General features: G+C 42.4%; 15 non-coding genes across 15 annotated transcripts; all 15 read left to right on the top strand.

The window, feature by feature from the left end:
* The first annotated feature begins 423 nt into the window (after positions 1-423).
* On the top strand, positions 424-506 carry trnal-cag (transfer RNA leucine (anticodon CAG)). Its single transcript has one exon. It is a non-coding gene; the product is annotated as a tRNA-Leu (tRNA).
* A 758-nt stretch (positions 507-1,264) lies between these two features.
* On the top strand, positions 1,265-1,347 carry trnal-cag (transfer RNA leucine (anticodon CAG)). The gene has a single exon. It is a non-coding gene; the product is annotated as a tRNA-Leu (tRNA).
* Positions 1,348-2,105: 758 nt separating this feature from the next.
* On the top strand, positions 2,106-2,188 carry trnal-cag (transfer RNA leucine (anticodon CAG)). The gene has a single exon. It is a non-coding gene; the product is annotated as a tRNA-Leu (tRNA).
* Positions 2,189-2,950: 762 nt separating this feature from the next.
* trnal-cag (transfer RNA leucine (anticodon CAG)) lies at positions 2,951-3,033 on the top strand. The gene has a single exon. It is a non-coding gene; the product is annotated as a tRNA-Leu (tRNA).
* A 759-nt stretch (positions 3,034-3,792) lies between these two features.
* trnal-cag (transfer RNA leucine (anticodon CAG)) lies at positions 3,793-3,875 on the top strand. The gene has a single exon. It is a non-coding gene; the product is annotated as a tRNA-Leu (tRNA).
* A 761-nt stretch (positions 3,876-4,636) lies between these two features.
* On the top strand, positions 4,637-4,719 carry trnal-cag (transfer RNA leucine (anticodon CAG)). The gene has a single exon. It is a non-coding gene; the product is annotated as a tRNA-Leu (tRNA).
* A 760-nt stretch (positions 4,720-5,479) lies between these two features.
* Positions 5,480-5,562, top strand: trnal-cag (transfer RNA leucine (anticodon CAG)). The gene has a single exon. It is a non-coding gene; the product is annotated as a tRNA-Leu (tRNA).
* A 759-nt stretch (positions 5,563-6,321) lies between these two features.
* On the top strand, positions 6,322-6,404 carry trnal-cag (transfer RNA leucine (anticodon CAG)). The gene has a single exon. It is a non-coding gene; the product is annotated as a tRNA-Leu (tRNA).
* Positions 6,405-7,165: 761 nt separating this feature from the next.
* On the top strand, positions 7,166-7,248 carry trnal-cag (transfer RNA leucine (anticodon CAG)). The gene has a single exon. It is a non-coding gene; the product is annotated as a tRNA-Leu (tRNA).
* A 760-nt stretch (positions 7,249-8,008) lies between these two features.
* Positions 8,009-8,091, top strand: trnal-cag (transfer RNA leucine (anticodon CAG)). The gene has a single exon. It is a non-coding gene; the product is annotated as a tRNA-Leu (tRNA).
* A 759-nt stretch (positions 8,092-8,850) lies between these two features.
* trnal-cag (transfer RNA leucine (anticodon CAG)) lies at positions 8,851-8,933 on the top strand. Its single transcript has one exon. It is a non-coding gene; the product is annotated as a tRNA-Leu (tRNA).
* Positions 8,934-9,693: 760 nt separating this feature from the next.
* Positions 9,694-9,776, top strand: trnal-cag (transfer RNA leucine (anticodon CAG)). Its single transcript has one exon. It is a non-coding gene; the product is annotated as a tRNA-Leu (tRNA).
* Positions 9,777-10,535: 759 nt separating this feature from the next.
* On the top strand, positions 10,536-10,618 carry trnal-cag (transfer RNA leucine (anticodon CAG)). Its single transcript has one exon. It is a non-coding gene; the product is annotated as a tRNA-Leu (tRNA).
* Positions 10,619-11,378: 760 nt separating this feature from the next.
* trnal-cag (transfer RNA leucine (anticodon CAG)) lies at positions 11,379-11,461 on the top strand. Its single transcript has one exon. It is a non-coding gene; the product is annotated as a tRNA-Leu (tRNA).
* A 760-nt stretch (positions 11,462-12,221) lies between these two features.
* trnal-cag (transfer RNA leucine (anticodon CAG)) lies at positions 12,222-12,304 on the top strand. The gene has a single exon. It is a non-coding gene; the product is annotated as a tRNA-Leu (tRNA).
* Positions 12,305-12,471: the final 167 nt, after the last annotated feature.

Below are 12,471 nucleotides of genomic sequence, written 5' to 3' on the forward strand. Positions count from 1 at the left end.
TTGTTATACCCCCCCCCCCAAAAATATCAAACACGATTGCGTTGAAAATAACCATTAAGTCATTTGCTAAGATTTCCCCCATTTTGACATGTGGTCCTGTTGTCACTCTTACCCTGATGGTTGCTGATACTTCCAGACACTTTTTCAGTCTTATCTGAGGTATTTTATATCAGAATGGCCATATTCTGAGGCCACTTTAGCGCTCAATCAATGACGATTTACTACGCCTTTTCCATTGAAGGACATATTGAGGATAAATCAATGACTGGAGTTTTTAATTGATAAAAACCAATGACTATTTGATGTTGAAAGTGCAAGTCAGTATTGTGCATTTACTGGTCTTTGTGGTGATCTCAGGAGGCCGTGCCTATTTCTACTTTTGCCTAGTACCCTTTATCCCGACACCGAGACCATTTGTAAACAGTCAGGATGGCCGAGCGGTCTAAGGCGCTGCGTTCAGGTCGCAGTCTCCCCTGGAGGCGTGGGTTCAAATCCCACTTCTGACAGTCATTTAACACCTGCAAGTCATTCTGCTTTGTAATATCCAGTTGACAAATAAATGACTTACGATACTGGAAATAACACCTAGTTAACATAAGCAGTGAATAACTATTGTATTTCTAACATTTTGCAAAAACAGCTAGTTGATGAGAGGTTGGAAGAGAATTGCACGAATTTCACCGGCGGGCCACAAACAGGCAAATAACAAAAGGCATCTCGGAACGCACAACTCGTCGGTCGTTGTCACTGGATTGTATTGGCAGGGAGAAAAAATTTTTGTCTGCAGGGTAATTGAACTCGCCGCATCTAAAGTCAAGCCACGGGTCACAGGTGAGATCCCTTGTTATACCCCCCCCCCAAAAAAAATCAAACACGATTGCGTTGAAAATAACCATTAAGTCATTTGCTAAGATTTCCCCCATTTTGACATGTGGTCCTGTTGTCACTCTTACCCTGATGGTTGCTGATACTTCCAGACACTTTTTCAGTCTTATCTGAGGTATTTTATATCAGAATGGCCATATTCTGAGGCCACTTTAGCGCTCAATCAATGACGATTTACTACGCCTTTTCCATTGAAGGACATATTGAGGATAAATCAATGACTGGAGTTTTTAATTGATAAAAACCAATGACTATTTGATGTTGAAAGTGCAAGTCAGTATTGTGCATTTACTGGTCTTTGTGGTGATCTCAGGAGGCCGTGCCTATTTCTACTTTTGCCTAGTACCCTTTATCCCGACACCGAGACCATTTGTAAACAGTCAGGATGGCCGAGCGGTCCAAGGCGCTGCGTTCAGGTCGCAGTCTCCCCTGGAGGCGTGGGTTCAAATCCCACTTCTGACAGTCTTAACACCTGCAAGTCATTCTGCTTTGTAATATCCAGTTGACAAATAAATGACTTACGATACTGGAAATAACACCTAGTTAACATAAGCAGTGAATAACTATCGTATTTCTAACATTTTGCAAAAACAGCTAGTTGATGAGAGGTTGGAAGAGAATTGCACGAATTTCACCGGCTGGCCACAAACAGGCAAATAACAAAAGGCATCTCGGAACGCACAACTCGTCGGTCGTTGTCACTGGATTGTATTGGCAGGGAGAAAAAAATATTGTCTGCAGGGTAATTGAACTCGCCGCATCTAAAGTCAAGCCACGGGTCACAGGTGAGATCCCTTGTTATACCCCCCCCCCCCAAAAAAAATCAAACACGATTGCGTTGAAAATAACCATTAAGTCATTTGCTAAGATTTCCCCCATTTTGACATGTGGTCCTGTTGTCACTCTTACCCTGATGGTTGCTGATACTTCCAGACACTTTTTCAGTCTTATCTGAGGTATTTTATATCAGAATGGCCATATTCTGAGGCCACTTTAGCGCTCAATCAATGACGATTTACTACGCCTTTTCCATTGAAGGACATATTGAGGATAAATCAATGACTGGAGTTTTTAATTGATAAAAACCAATGACTATTTGATGTTGAAAGTGCAAGTCAGTATTGTGCATTTACTGGTCTTTGTGGTGATCTCAGGAGGCCGTGCCTATTTCTACTTTTGCCTAGTACCCTTTATCCCGACACCGAGACCATTTGTAAACAGTCAGGATGGCCGAGCGGTCTAAGGCGCTGCGTTCAGGTCGCAGTCTCCCCTGGAGGCGTGGGTTCAAATCCCACTTCTGACAGTCATTTAACACCTGCAAGTCATTCTGCTTTGTAATATCCAGTTGACAAATAAATGACTTACGATACTGGAAATAACACCTAGTTAACATAAGCAGTGAATAACTATCGTATTTCTAACATTTTGCAAAAACAGCTAGTTGATGAGAGGTTGGAAGAGAATTGCACGAATTTCACCGGCGGCCCACAAACAGGCAAATAACAAAAGGCATCTCGGAACGCACAACTCGTCGGTCGTTGTCACTGGATTGTATTGGCAGGGAGAAAAAAATATTGTCTGCAGGGTAATTGAACTCGCCGCATCTAAAGTCAAGCCACGGGTCACAGGTGAGATCCCTTGTTATACCCCCCCCCCCCCCAAAAAAAATCAAACACGATTGCGTTGAAAATAACCATTAAGTCATTTGCTAAGATTTCCCCCATTTTGACATGTGGTCCTGTTGTCACTCTTACCCTGATGGTTGCTGATACTTCCAGACACTTTTTCAGTCTTATCTGAGGTATTTTATATCAGAATGGCCATATTCTGAGGCCACTTTAGCGCTCAATCAATGACGATTTACTACGCCTTTTCCATTGAAGGACATATTGAGGATAAATCAATGACTGGAGTTTTTAATTGATAAAAACCAATGACTATTTGATGTTGAAAGTGCAAGTCAGTATTGTGCATTTACTGGTCTTTGTGGTGATCTCAGGAGGCCGTGCCTATTTCTACTTTTGCCTAGTACCCTTTATCCCGACACCAAGACCATTTGTAAACAGGCAGGATGGCCGAGCGGTCTAAGGCGCTGCGTTCAGGTCGCAGTCTCCCTTGGAGGCGTGCGTTCAAATCACACTTCTGACATTCTTTTAACACCTGCAAGTCATTCTGCTTTGTAATATCCAGTTGACAAATAAATGACTTACGATACTGGAAATAACACCTAGTTAACATAAGCAGTGAATAACTATCGTATTTCTAACATTTTGCAAAAACAGCTAGTTGATGAGAGGTTGGAAGAGAATTGCACGAATTTCACCGGCTGGCCACAAACAGGCAAATAACAAAAGGCATCTCGGAACGCACAACTCGTCGGTCGTTGTCACTGGATTGTATTGGCAGGGAGAAAAAAATATTGTCTGCAGGGTAATTGAACTCGCCGCATCTAAAGTCAAGCCACGGGTCACAGGTGAGATCCCTTGTTATACCCCCCCCCCCAAAAAAAATCAAACACGATTGCGTTGAAAATAACCATTAAGTCATTTGCTAAGATTTCCCCCATTTTGACATGTGGTCCTGTTGTCACTCTTACCCTGATGGTTGCTGATACTTCCAGACACTTTTTCAGTCTTATCTGAGGTATTTTATATCAGAATGGCCATATTCTGAGGCCACTTTAGCGCTCAATCAATGACGATTTACTACGCCTTTTCCATTGAAGGACATATTGAGGATAAATCAATGACTGGAGTTTTTAATTGATAAAAACCAATGACTATTTGATGTTGAAAGTGCAAGTCAGTATTGTGCATTTACTGGTCTTTGTGGTGATCTCAGGAGGCCGTGCCTATTTCTACTTTTGCCTAGTACCCTTTATCCCGACACCAAGACCAGTTGTAAACAGGCAGGATGGCCGAGCGGTCTAAGGTGCTGCGTTCAGGTCGCAGTCTCCCCTGGAGGCGTGGGTTCAAATCCCACTTCTGGCAATCTTTTAACACCTGCAAGTCATTCTGCTTTGTAATATCCAGTTGACAAATAAATGACTTACGATACTGGAAATAACACCTAGTTAACATAAGCAGTGAATAACTATCGTATTTCTAACATTTTGCAAAAACAGCTAGTTGATGAGAGGTTGGAAGAGAATTGCACGAATTTCACCGGCGGGCCACAAACAGGCAAATAACAAAAGGCATCTCGGAACGCACAACTCGTCGGTCGTTGTCACTGGATTGTATTGGCAGGGAGAAAAAAATATTGTCTGGAGGGTAATTGAACTCGCCGCATCTAAAGTCAAGCCACGGGTCACAGGTGAGATCCCTTGTTATACCCCCCCCCCCAAAAAAAAAATCAAACACGATTGCGTTGAAAATAACCATTAAGTCATTTGCTAAGATTTCCCCCATTTTGACATGTGGTCCTGTTGTCACTCTTACCCTGATGGTTGCTGATACTTCCAGACACTTTTTCAGTCTTATCTGAGGTATTTTATATCAGAATGGCCATATTCTGAGGCCACTTTAGCGCTCAATCAATGACGATTTACTACGCCTTTTCCATTGAAGGACATATTGAGGATAAATCAATGACTGGAGTTTTTAATTGATAAAAACCAATGACTATTTGATGTTGAAAGTGCAAGTCAGTATTGTGCATTTACTGGTCTTTGTGGTGATCTCAGGAGGCCGTGCCTATTTCTACTTTTGCCTAGTACCCTTTATCCCGACACCAAGACCATTTGTAAACAGGCAGGATGGCCGAGCGGTCTAAGGCGCTGCGTTCAGGTCGCAGTCTCCCTTGGAGGCGTGCGTTCAAATCCCACTTCTGACATTCTTTTAACACCTGCAAGTCATTCTGCTTTGTAATATCCAGTTGACAAATAAATGACTTACGATACTGGAAATAACACCTAGTTAACATAAGCAGTGAATAACTATCGTATTTCTAACATTTTGCAAAAACAGCTAGTTGATGAGAGGTTGGAAGAGAATTGCACGAATTTCACCGGCTGGCCACAAACAGGCAAATAACAAAAGGCATCTCGGAACGCACAACTCGTCGGTCGTTGTCACTGGATTGTATTGGCAGGGAGAAAAAAATATTGTCTGCAGGGTAATTGAACTCGCCGCATCTAAAGTCAAGCCACGGGTCACAGGTGAGATCCCTTGTTATACCCCCCCCCCCCAAAAAAAATCAAACACGATTGCGTTGAAAATAACCATTAAGTCATTTGCTAAGATTTCCCCCATTTTGACATGTGGTCCTGTTGTCACTCTTACCCTGATGGTTGCTGATACTTCCAGACACTTTTTCAGTCTTATCTGAGGTATTTTATATCAGAATGGCCATATTCTGAGGCCACTTTAGCGCTCAATCAATGACGATTTACTACGCCTTTTCCATTGAAGGACATATTGAGGATAAATCAATGACTGGAGTTTTTAATTGATAAAAACCAATGACTATTTGATGTTGAAAGTGCAAGTCAGTATTGTGCATTTACTGGTCTTTGTGGTGATCTCAGGAGGCCGTGCCTATTTCTACTTTTGCCTAGTACCCTTTATCCCGACACCGAGACCATTTGTAAACAGTCAGGATGGCCGAGCGGTCTAAGGCGCTGCGTTCAGGTCGCAGTCTCCCCTGGAGGCGTGGGTTCAAATCCCACTTCTGACAGTCATTTAACACCTGCAAGTCATTCTGCTTTGTAATATCCAGTTGACAAATAAATGACTTACGATACTGGAAATAACACCTAGTTAACATAAGCAGTGAATAACTATCGTATTTCTAACATTTTGCAAAAACAGCTAGTTGATGAGAGGTTGGAAGAGAATTGCACGAATTTCACCGGCTGGCCACAAACAGGCAAATAACAAAAGGCATCTCGGAACGCACAACTCGTCGGTCGTTGTCACTGGATTGTATTGGCAGGGAGAAAAAAATATTGTCTGCAGGGTAATTGAACTCGCCGCATCTAAAGTCAAGCCACGGGTCACAGGTGAGATCCCTTGTTATACCCCCCCCCCCAAAAAAAATCAAACACGATTGCGTTGAAAATAACCATTAAGTCATTTGCTAAGATTTCCCCCATTTTGACATGTGGTCCTGTTGTCACTCTTACCCTGATGGTTGCTGATACTTCCAGACACTTTTTCAGTCTTATCTGAGGTATTTTATATCAGAATGGCCATATTCTGAGGCCACTTTAGCGCTCAATCAATGACGATTTACTACGCCTTTTCCATTGAAGGACATATTGAGGATAAATCAATGACTGGAGTTTTTAATTGATAAAAACCAATGACTATTTGATGTTGAAAGTGCAAGTCAGTATTGTGCATTTACTGGTCTTTGTGGTGATCTCAGGAGGCCGTGCCTATTTCTACTTTTGCCTAGTACCCTTTATCCCGACACCAAGACCAGTTGTAAACAGGCAGGATGGCCGAGCGGTCTAAGGTGCTGCGTTCAGGTCGCAGTCTCCCCTGGAGGCGTGGGTTCAAATCCCACTTCTGGCAATCTTTTAACACCTGCAAGTCATTCTGCTTTGTAATATCCAGTTGACAAATAAATGACTTACGATACTGGAAATAACACCTAGTTAACATAAGCAGTGAATAACTATCGTATTTCTAACATTTTGCAAAAACAGCTAGTTGATGAGAGGTTGGAAGAGAATTGCACGAATTTCACCGGCGGGCCACAAACAGGCAAATAACAAAAGGCATCTCGGAACGCACAACTCGTCGGTCGTTGTCACTGGATTGTATTGGCAGGGAGAAAAAAATATTGTCTGGAGGGTAATTGAACTCGCCGCATCTAAAGTCAAGCCACGGGTCACAGGTGAGATCCCTTGTTATACCCCCCCCCCCAAAAAAAAAATCAAACACGATTGCGTTGAAAATAACCATTAAGTCATTTGCTAAGATTTCCCCCATTTTGACATGTGGTCCTGTTGTCACTCTTACCCTGATGGTTGCTGATACTTCCAGACACTTTTTCAGTCTTATCTGAGGTATTTTATATCAGAATGGCCATATTCTGAGGCCACTTTAGCGCTCAATCAATGACGATTTACTACGCCTTTTCCATTGAAGGACATATTGAGGATAAATCAATGACTGGAGTTTTTAATTGATAAAAACCAATGACTATTTGATGTTGAAAGTGCAAGTCAGTATTGTGCATTTACTGGTCTTTGTGGTGATCTCAGGAGGCCGTGCCTATTTCTACTTTTGCCTAGTACCCTTTATCCCGACACCAAGACCATTTGTAAACAGGCAGGATGGCCGAGCGGTCTAAGGCGCTGCGTTCAGGTCGCAGTCTCCCTTGGAGGCGTGCGTTCAAATCCCACTTCTGACATTCTTTTAACACCTGCAAGTCATTCTGCTTTGTAATATCCAGTTGACAAATAAATGACTTACGATACTGGAAATAACACCTAGTTAACATAAGCAGTGAATAACTATCGTATTTCTAACATTTTGCAAAAACAGCTAGTTGATGAGAGGTTGGAAGAGAATTGCACGAATTTCACCGGCGGGCCACAAACAGGCAAATAACAAAAGGCATCTCGGAACGCACAACTCGTCGGTCGTTGTCACTGGATTGTATTGGCAGGGAGAAAAAAATATTGTCTGCAGGGTAATTGAACTCGCCGCATCTAAAGTCAAGCCACGGGTCACAGGTGAGATCCCTTGTTATACCCCCCCCCCCCAAAAAAAATCAAACACGATTGCGTTGAAAATAACCATTAAGTCATTTGCTAAGATTTCCCCCATTTTGACATGTGGTCCTGTTGTCACTCTTACCCTGATGGTTGCTGATACTTCCAGACACTTTTTCAGTCTTATCTGAGGTATTTTATATCAGAATGGCCATATTCTGAGGCCACTTTAGCGCTCAATCAATGACGATTTACTACGCCTTTTCCATTGAAGGACATATTGAGGATAAATCAATGACTGGAGTTTTTAATTGATAAAAACCAATGACTATTTGATGTTGAAAGTGCAAGTCAGTATTGTGCATTTACTGGTCTTTGTGGTGATCTCAGGAGGCCGTGCCTATTTCTACTTTTGCCTAGTACCCTTTATCCCGACACCGAGACCAGTTGTAAACAGTCAGGATGGCCGAGCGGTCTAAGGCGCTGCGTTCAGGTCGCAGTCTCCCCTGGAGGCGTGGGTTCAAATCCCACTTCTGACAGTCATTTAACACCTGCAAGTCATTCTGCTTTGTAATATCCAGTTGACAAATAAATGACTTACGATACTGGAAATAACACCTAGTTAACATAAGCAGTGAATAACTATCGTATTTCTAACATTTTGCAAAAACAGCTAGTTGATGAGAGGTTGGAAGAGAATTGCACGAATTTCACCGGCGGCCCACAAACAGGCAAATAACAAAAGGCATCTCGGAACGCACAACTCGTCGGTCGTTGTCACTGGATTGTATTGGCAGGGAGAAAAAAATATTGTCTGCAGGGTAATTGAACTCGCCGCATCTAAAGTCAAGCCACGGGTCACAGGTGAGATCCCTTGTTATACCCCCCCCCCCAAAAAAAATCAAACACGATTGCGTTGAAAATAACCATTAAGTCATTTGCTAAGATTTCCCCCATTTTGACATGTGGTCCTGTTGTCACTCTTACCCTGATGGTTGCTGATACTTCCAGACACTTTTTCAGTCTTATCTGAGGTATTTTATATCAGAATGGCCATATTCTGAGGCCACTTTAGCGCTCAATCAATGACGATTTACTACGCCTTTTCCATTGAAGGACATATTGAGGATAAATCAATGACTGGAGTTTTTAATTGATAAAAACCAATGACTATTTGATGTTGAAAGTGCAAGTCAGTATTGTGCATTTACTGGTCTTTGTGGTGATCTCAGGAGGCCGTGCCTATTTCTACTTTTGCCTAGTACCCTTTATCCCGACACCAAGACCATTTGTAAACAGTCAGGATGGCCGAGCGGTCTAAGGCGCTGCGTTCAGGTCGCAGTCTCCCCTGGAGGCGTGGGTTCAAATCCCACTTCTGACAGTCATTTAACACCTGCAAGTCATTCTGCTTTGTAATATCCAGTTGACAAATAAATGACTTACGATACTGGAAATAACACCTAGTTAACATAAGCAGTGAATAACTATCGTATTTCTAACATTTTGCAAAAACAGCTAGTTGATGAGAGGTTGGAAGAGAATTGCACGAATTTCACCGGCGGCCCACAAACAGGCAAATAACAAAAGGCATCTCGGAACGCACAACTCGTCGGTCGTTGTCACTGGATTGTATTGGCAGGGAGAAAAAAATATTGTCTGCAGGGTAATTGAACTCGCCGCATCTAAAGTCAAGCCACGGGTCACAGGTGAGATCCCTTGTTATACCCCCCCCCCCAAAAAAAAATCAAACACGATTGCGTTGAAAATAACCATTAAGTCATTTGCTAAGATTTCCCCCATTTTGACATGTGGTCCTGTTGTCACTCTTACCCTGATGGTTGCTGATACTTCCAGACACTTTTTCAGTCTTATCTGAGGTATTTTATATCAGAATGGCCATATTCTGAGGCCACTTTAGCGCTCAATCAATGACGATTTACTACGCCTTTTCCATTGAAGGACATATTGAGGATAAATCAATGACTGGAGTTTTTAATTGATAAAAACCAATGACTATTTGATGTTGAAAGTGCAAGTCAGTATTGTGCATTTACTGGTCTTTGTGGTGATCTCAGGAGGCCGTGCCTATTTCTACTTTTGCCTAGTACCCTTTATCCCGACACCAAGACCATTTGTAAACAGGCAGGATGGCCGAGCGGTCTAAGGCGCTGCGTTCAGGTCGCAGTCTCCCTTGGAGGCGTGCGTTCAAATCACACTTCTGACATTCTTTTAACACCTGCAAGTCATTCTGCTTTGTAATATCCAGTTGACAAATAAATGACTTACGATACTGGAAATAACACCTAGTTAACATAAGCAGTGAATAACTATCGTATTTCTAACATTTTGCAAAAACAGCTAGTTGATGAGAGGTTGGAAGAGAATTGCACGAATTTCACCGGCTGGCCACAAACAGGCAAATAACAAAAGGCATCTCGGAACGCACAACTCGTCGGTCGTTGTCACTGGATTGTATTGGCAGGGAGAAAAAAATATTGTCTGCAGGGTAATTGAACTCGCCGCATCTAAAGTCAAGCCACGGGTCACAGGTGAGATCCCTTGTTATACCCCCCCCCCCAAAAAAAATCAAACACGATTGCGTTGAAAATAACCATTAAGTCATTTGCTAAGATTTCCCCCATTTTGACATGTGGTCCTGTTGTCACTCTTACCCTGATGGTTGCTGATACTTCCAGACACTTTTTCAGTCTTATCTGAGGTATTTTATATCAGAATGGCCATATTCTGAGGCCACTTTAGCGCTCAATCAATGACGATTTACTACGCCTTTTCCATTGAAGGACATATTGAGGATAAATCAATGACTGGAGTTTTTAATTGATAAAAACCAATGACTATTTGATGTTGAAAGTGCAAGTCAGTATTGTGCATTTACTGGTCTTTGTGGTGATCTCAGGAGGCCGTGCCTATTTCTACTTTTGCCTAGTACCCTTTATCCCGACACCAAGACCAGTTGTAAACAGTCAGGATGGCCGAGCGGTCTAAGGCGCTGCGTTCAGGTCGCAGTCTCTCCTGGAGGCTTGGGTTCAAATCCCAATTCTGGCAATCTTTTAACACCTGCAAGTCATTCTGCTTTGTAATATCCAGTTGACAAATAAATGACTTACGATACTGGAAATAACACCTAGTTAACATAAGCAGTGAATAACTATCGTATTTCTAACATTTTGCAAAAACAGCTAGTTGATGAGAGGTTGGAAGAGAATTGCACGAATTTCACCGGCGGGCCACAAACAGGCAAATAACAAAAGGCATCTCGGAACGCACAACTCGTCGGTCGTTGTCACTGGATTGTATTGGCAGGGAGAAAAAAATATTGTCTGCAGGGTAATTGAACTCGCCGCATCTAAAGTCAAGCCACGGGTCACAGGTGAGATCCCTTGTTATACCCCCCCCCCCCAAAAAAAATCAAACACGATTGCGTTGAAAATAACCATTAAGTCATTTGCTAAGATTTCCCCCATTTTGACATGTGGTCCTGTTGTCACTCTTACCCTGATGGTTGCTGATACTTCCAGACACTTTTTCAGTCTTATCTGAGGTATTTTATATCAGAATGGCCATATTCTGAGGCCACTTTAGCGCTCAATCAATGACGATTTACTACGCCTTTTCCATTGAAGGACATATTGAGGATAAATCAATGACTGGAGTTTTTAATTGATAAAAACCAATGACTATTTGATGTTGAAAGTGCAAGTCAGTATTGTGCATTTACTGGTCTTTGTGGTGATCTCAGGAGGCCGTGCCTATTTCTACTTTTGCCTAGTACCCTTTATCCCGACACCAAGACCAGTTGTAAACAGGCAGGATGGCCGAGCGGTCTAAGGTGCTGCGTTCAGGTCGCAGTCTCCCCTGGAGGCGTGGGTTCAAATCCCACTTCTGGCAATCTTTTAACACCTGCAAGTCATTCTGCTTTGTAATATCCAGTTGACAAATAAATGACTTACGATACTGGAAATAACACCTAGTTAACATAAGCAGTGAATAACTATCGTATTTCTAACATTTTGCAAAAACAGCTAGTTGATGAGAGGTTGGAAGAGAATTGCACGAATTTCACCGGCGGGCCACAAACAGGCAAATAACAAAAGGCATCTCGGAACGCACAACTCGTCGGTCGTTGTCACTGGATTGTATTGGCAGGGAGAAAAAAATATTGTCTGCAGGGTAATTGAACTCGCCGCATCTAAAGTCAAGCCACGGGTCACAGGTGAGATCCCTTGTTATACCCCCCCCCCCAAAAAAAAATCAAACACGATTGCGTTGAAAATAACCATTAAGTCATTTGCTAAGATTTCCCCCATTTTGACATGTGGTCCTGTTGTCACTCTTACCCTGATGGTTGCTGATACTTCCAGACACTTTTTCAGTCTTATCTGAGGTATTTTATATCAGAATGGCCATATTCTGAGGCCACTTTAGCGCTCAATCAATGACGATTTACTACGCCTTTTCCATTGAAGGACATATTGAGGATAAATCAATGACTGGAGTTTTTAATTGATAAAAACCAATGACTATTTGATGTTGAAAGTGCAAGTCAGTATTGTGCATTTACTGGTCTTTGTGGTGATCTCAGGAGGCCGTGCCTATTTCTACTTTTGCCTAGTACCCTTTATCCCGACACCAAGACCAGTTGTAAACAGGCAGGATGGCCGAGCGGTCTAAGGTGCTGCGTTCAGGTCGCAGTCTCCCCTGGAGGCGTGGGTTCAAATCCCACTTCTGGCAATCTTTTAACACCTGCAAGTCATTCTGCTTTGTAATATCCAGTTGACAAATAAATGACTTACGATACTGGAAATAACACCTAGTTAACATAAGCAGTGAATAACTATCGTATTTCTAACATTTTGCAAAAACAGCTAGTTGATGAGAGGTTGGAAGAGAATTGCACG

The sequence above is a fragment of the Salvelinus alpinus genome, chromosome 10 (assembly GCF_045679555.1).
Source record: "Salvelinus alpinus chromosome 10, SLU_Salpinus.1, whole genome shotgun sequence".
Classification (NCBI taxonomy): Eukaryota; Metazoa; Chordata; class Actinopteri; order Salmoniformes; family Salmonidae; genus Salvelinus; species Salvelinus alpinus.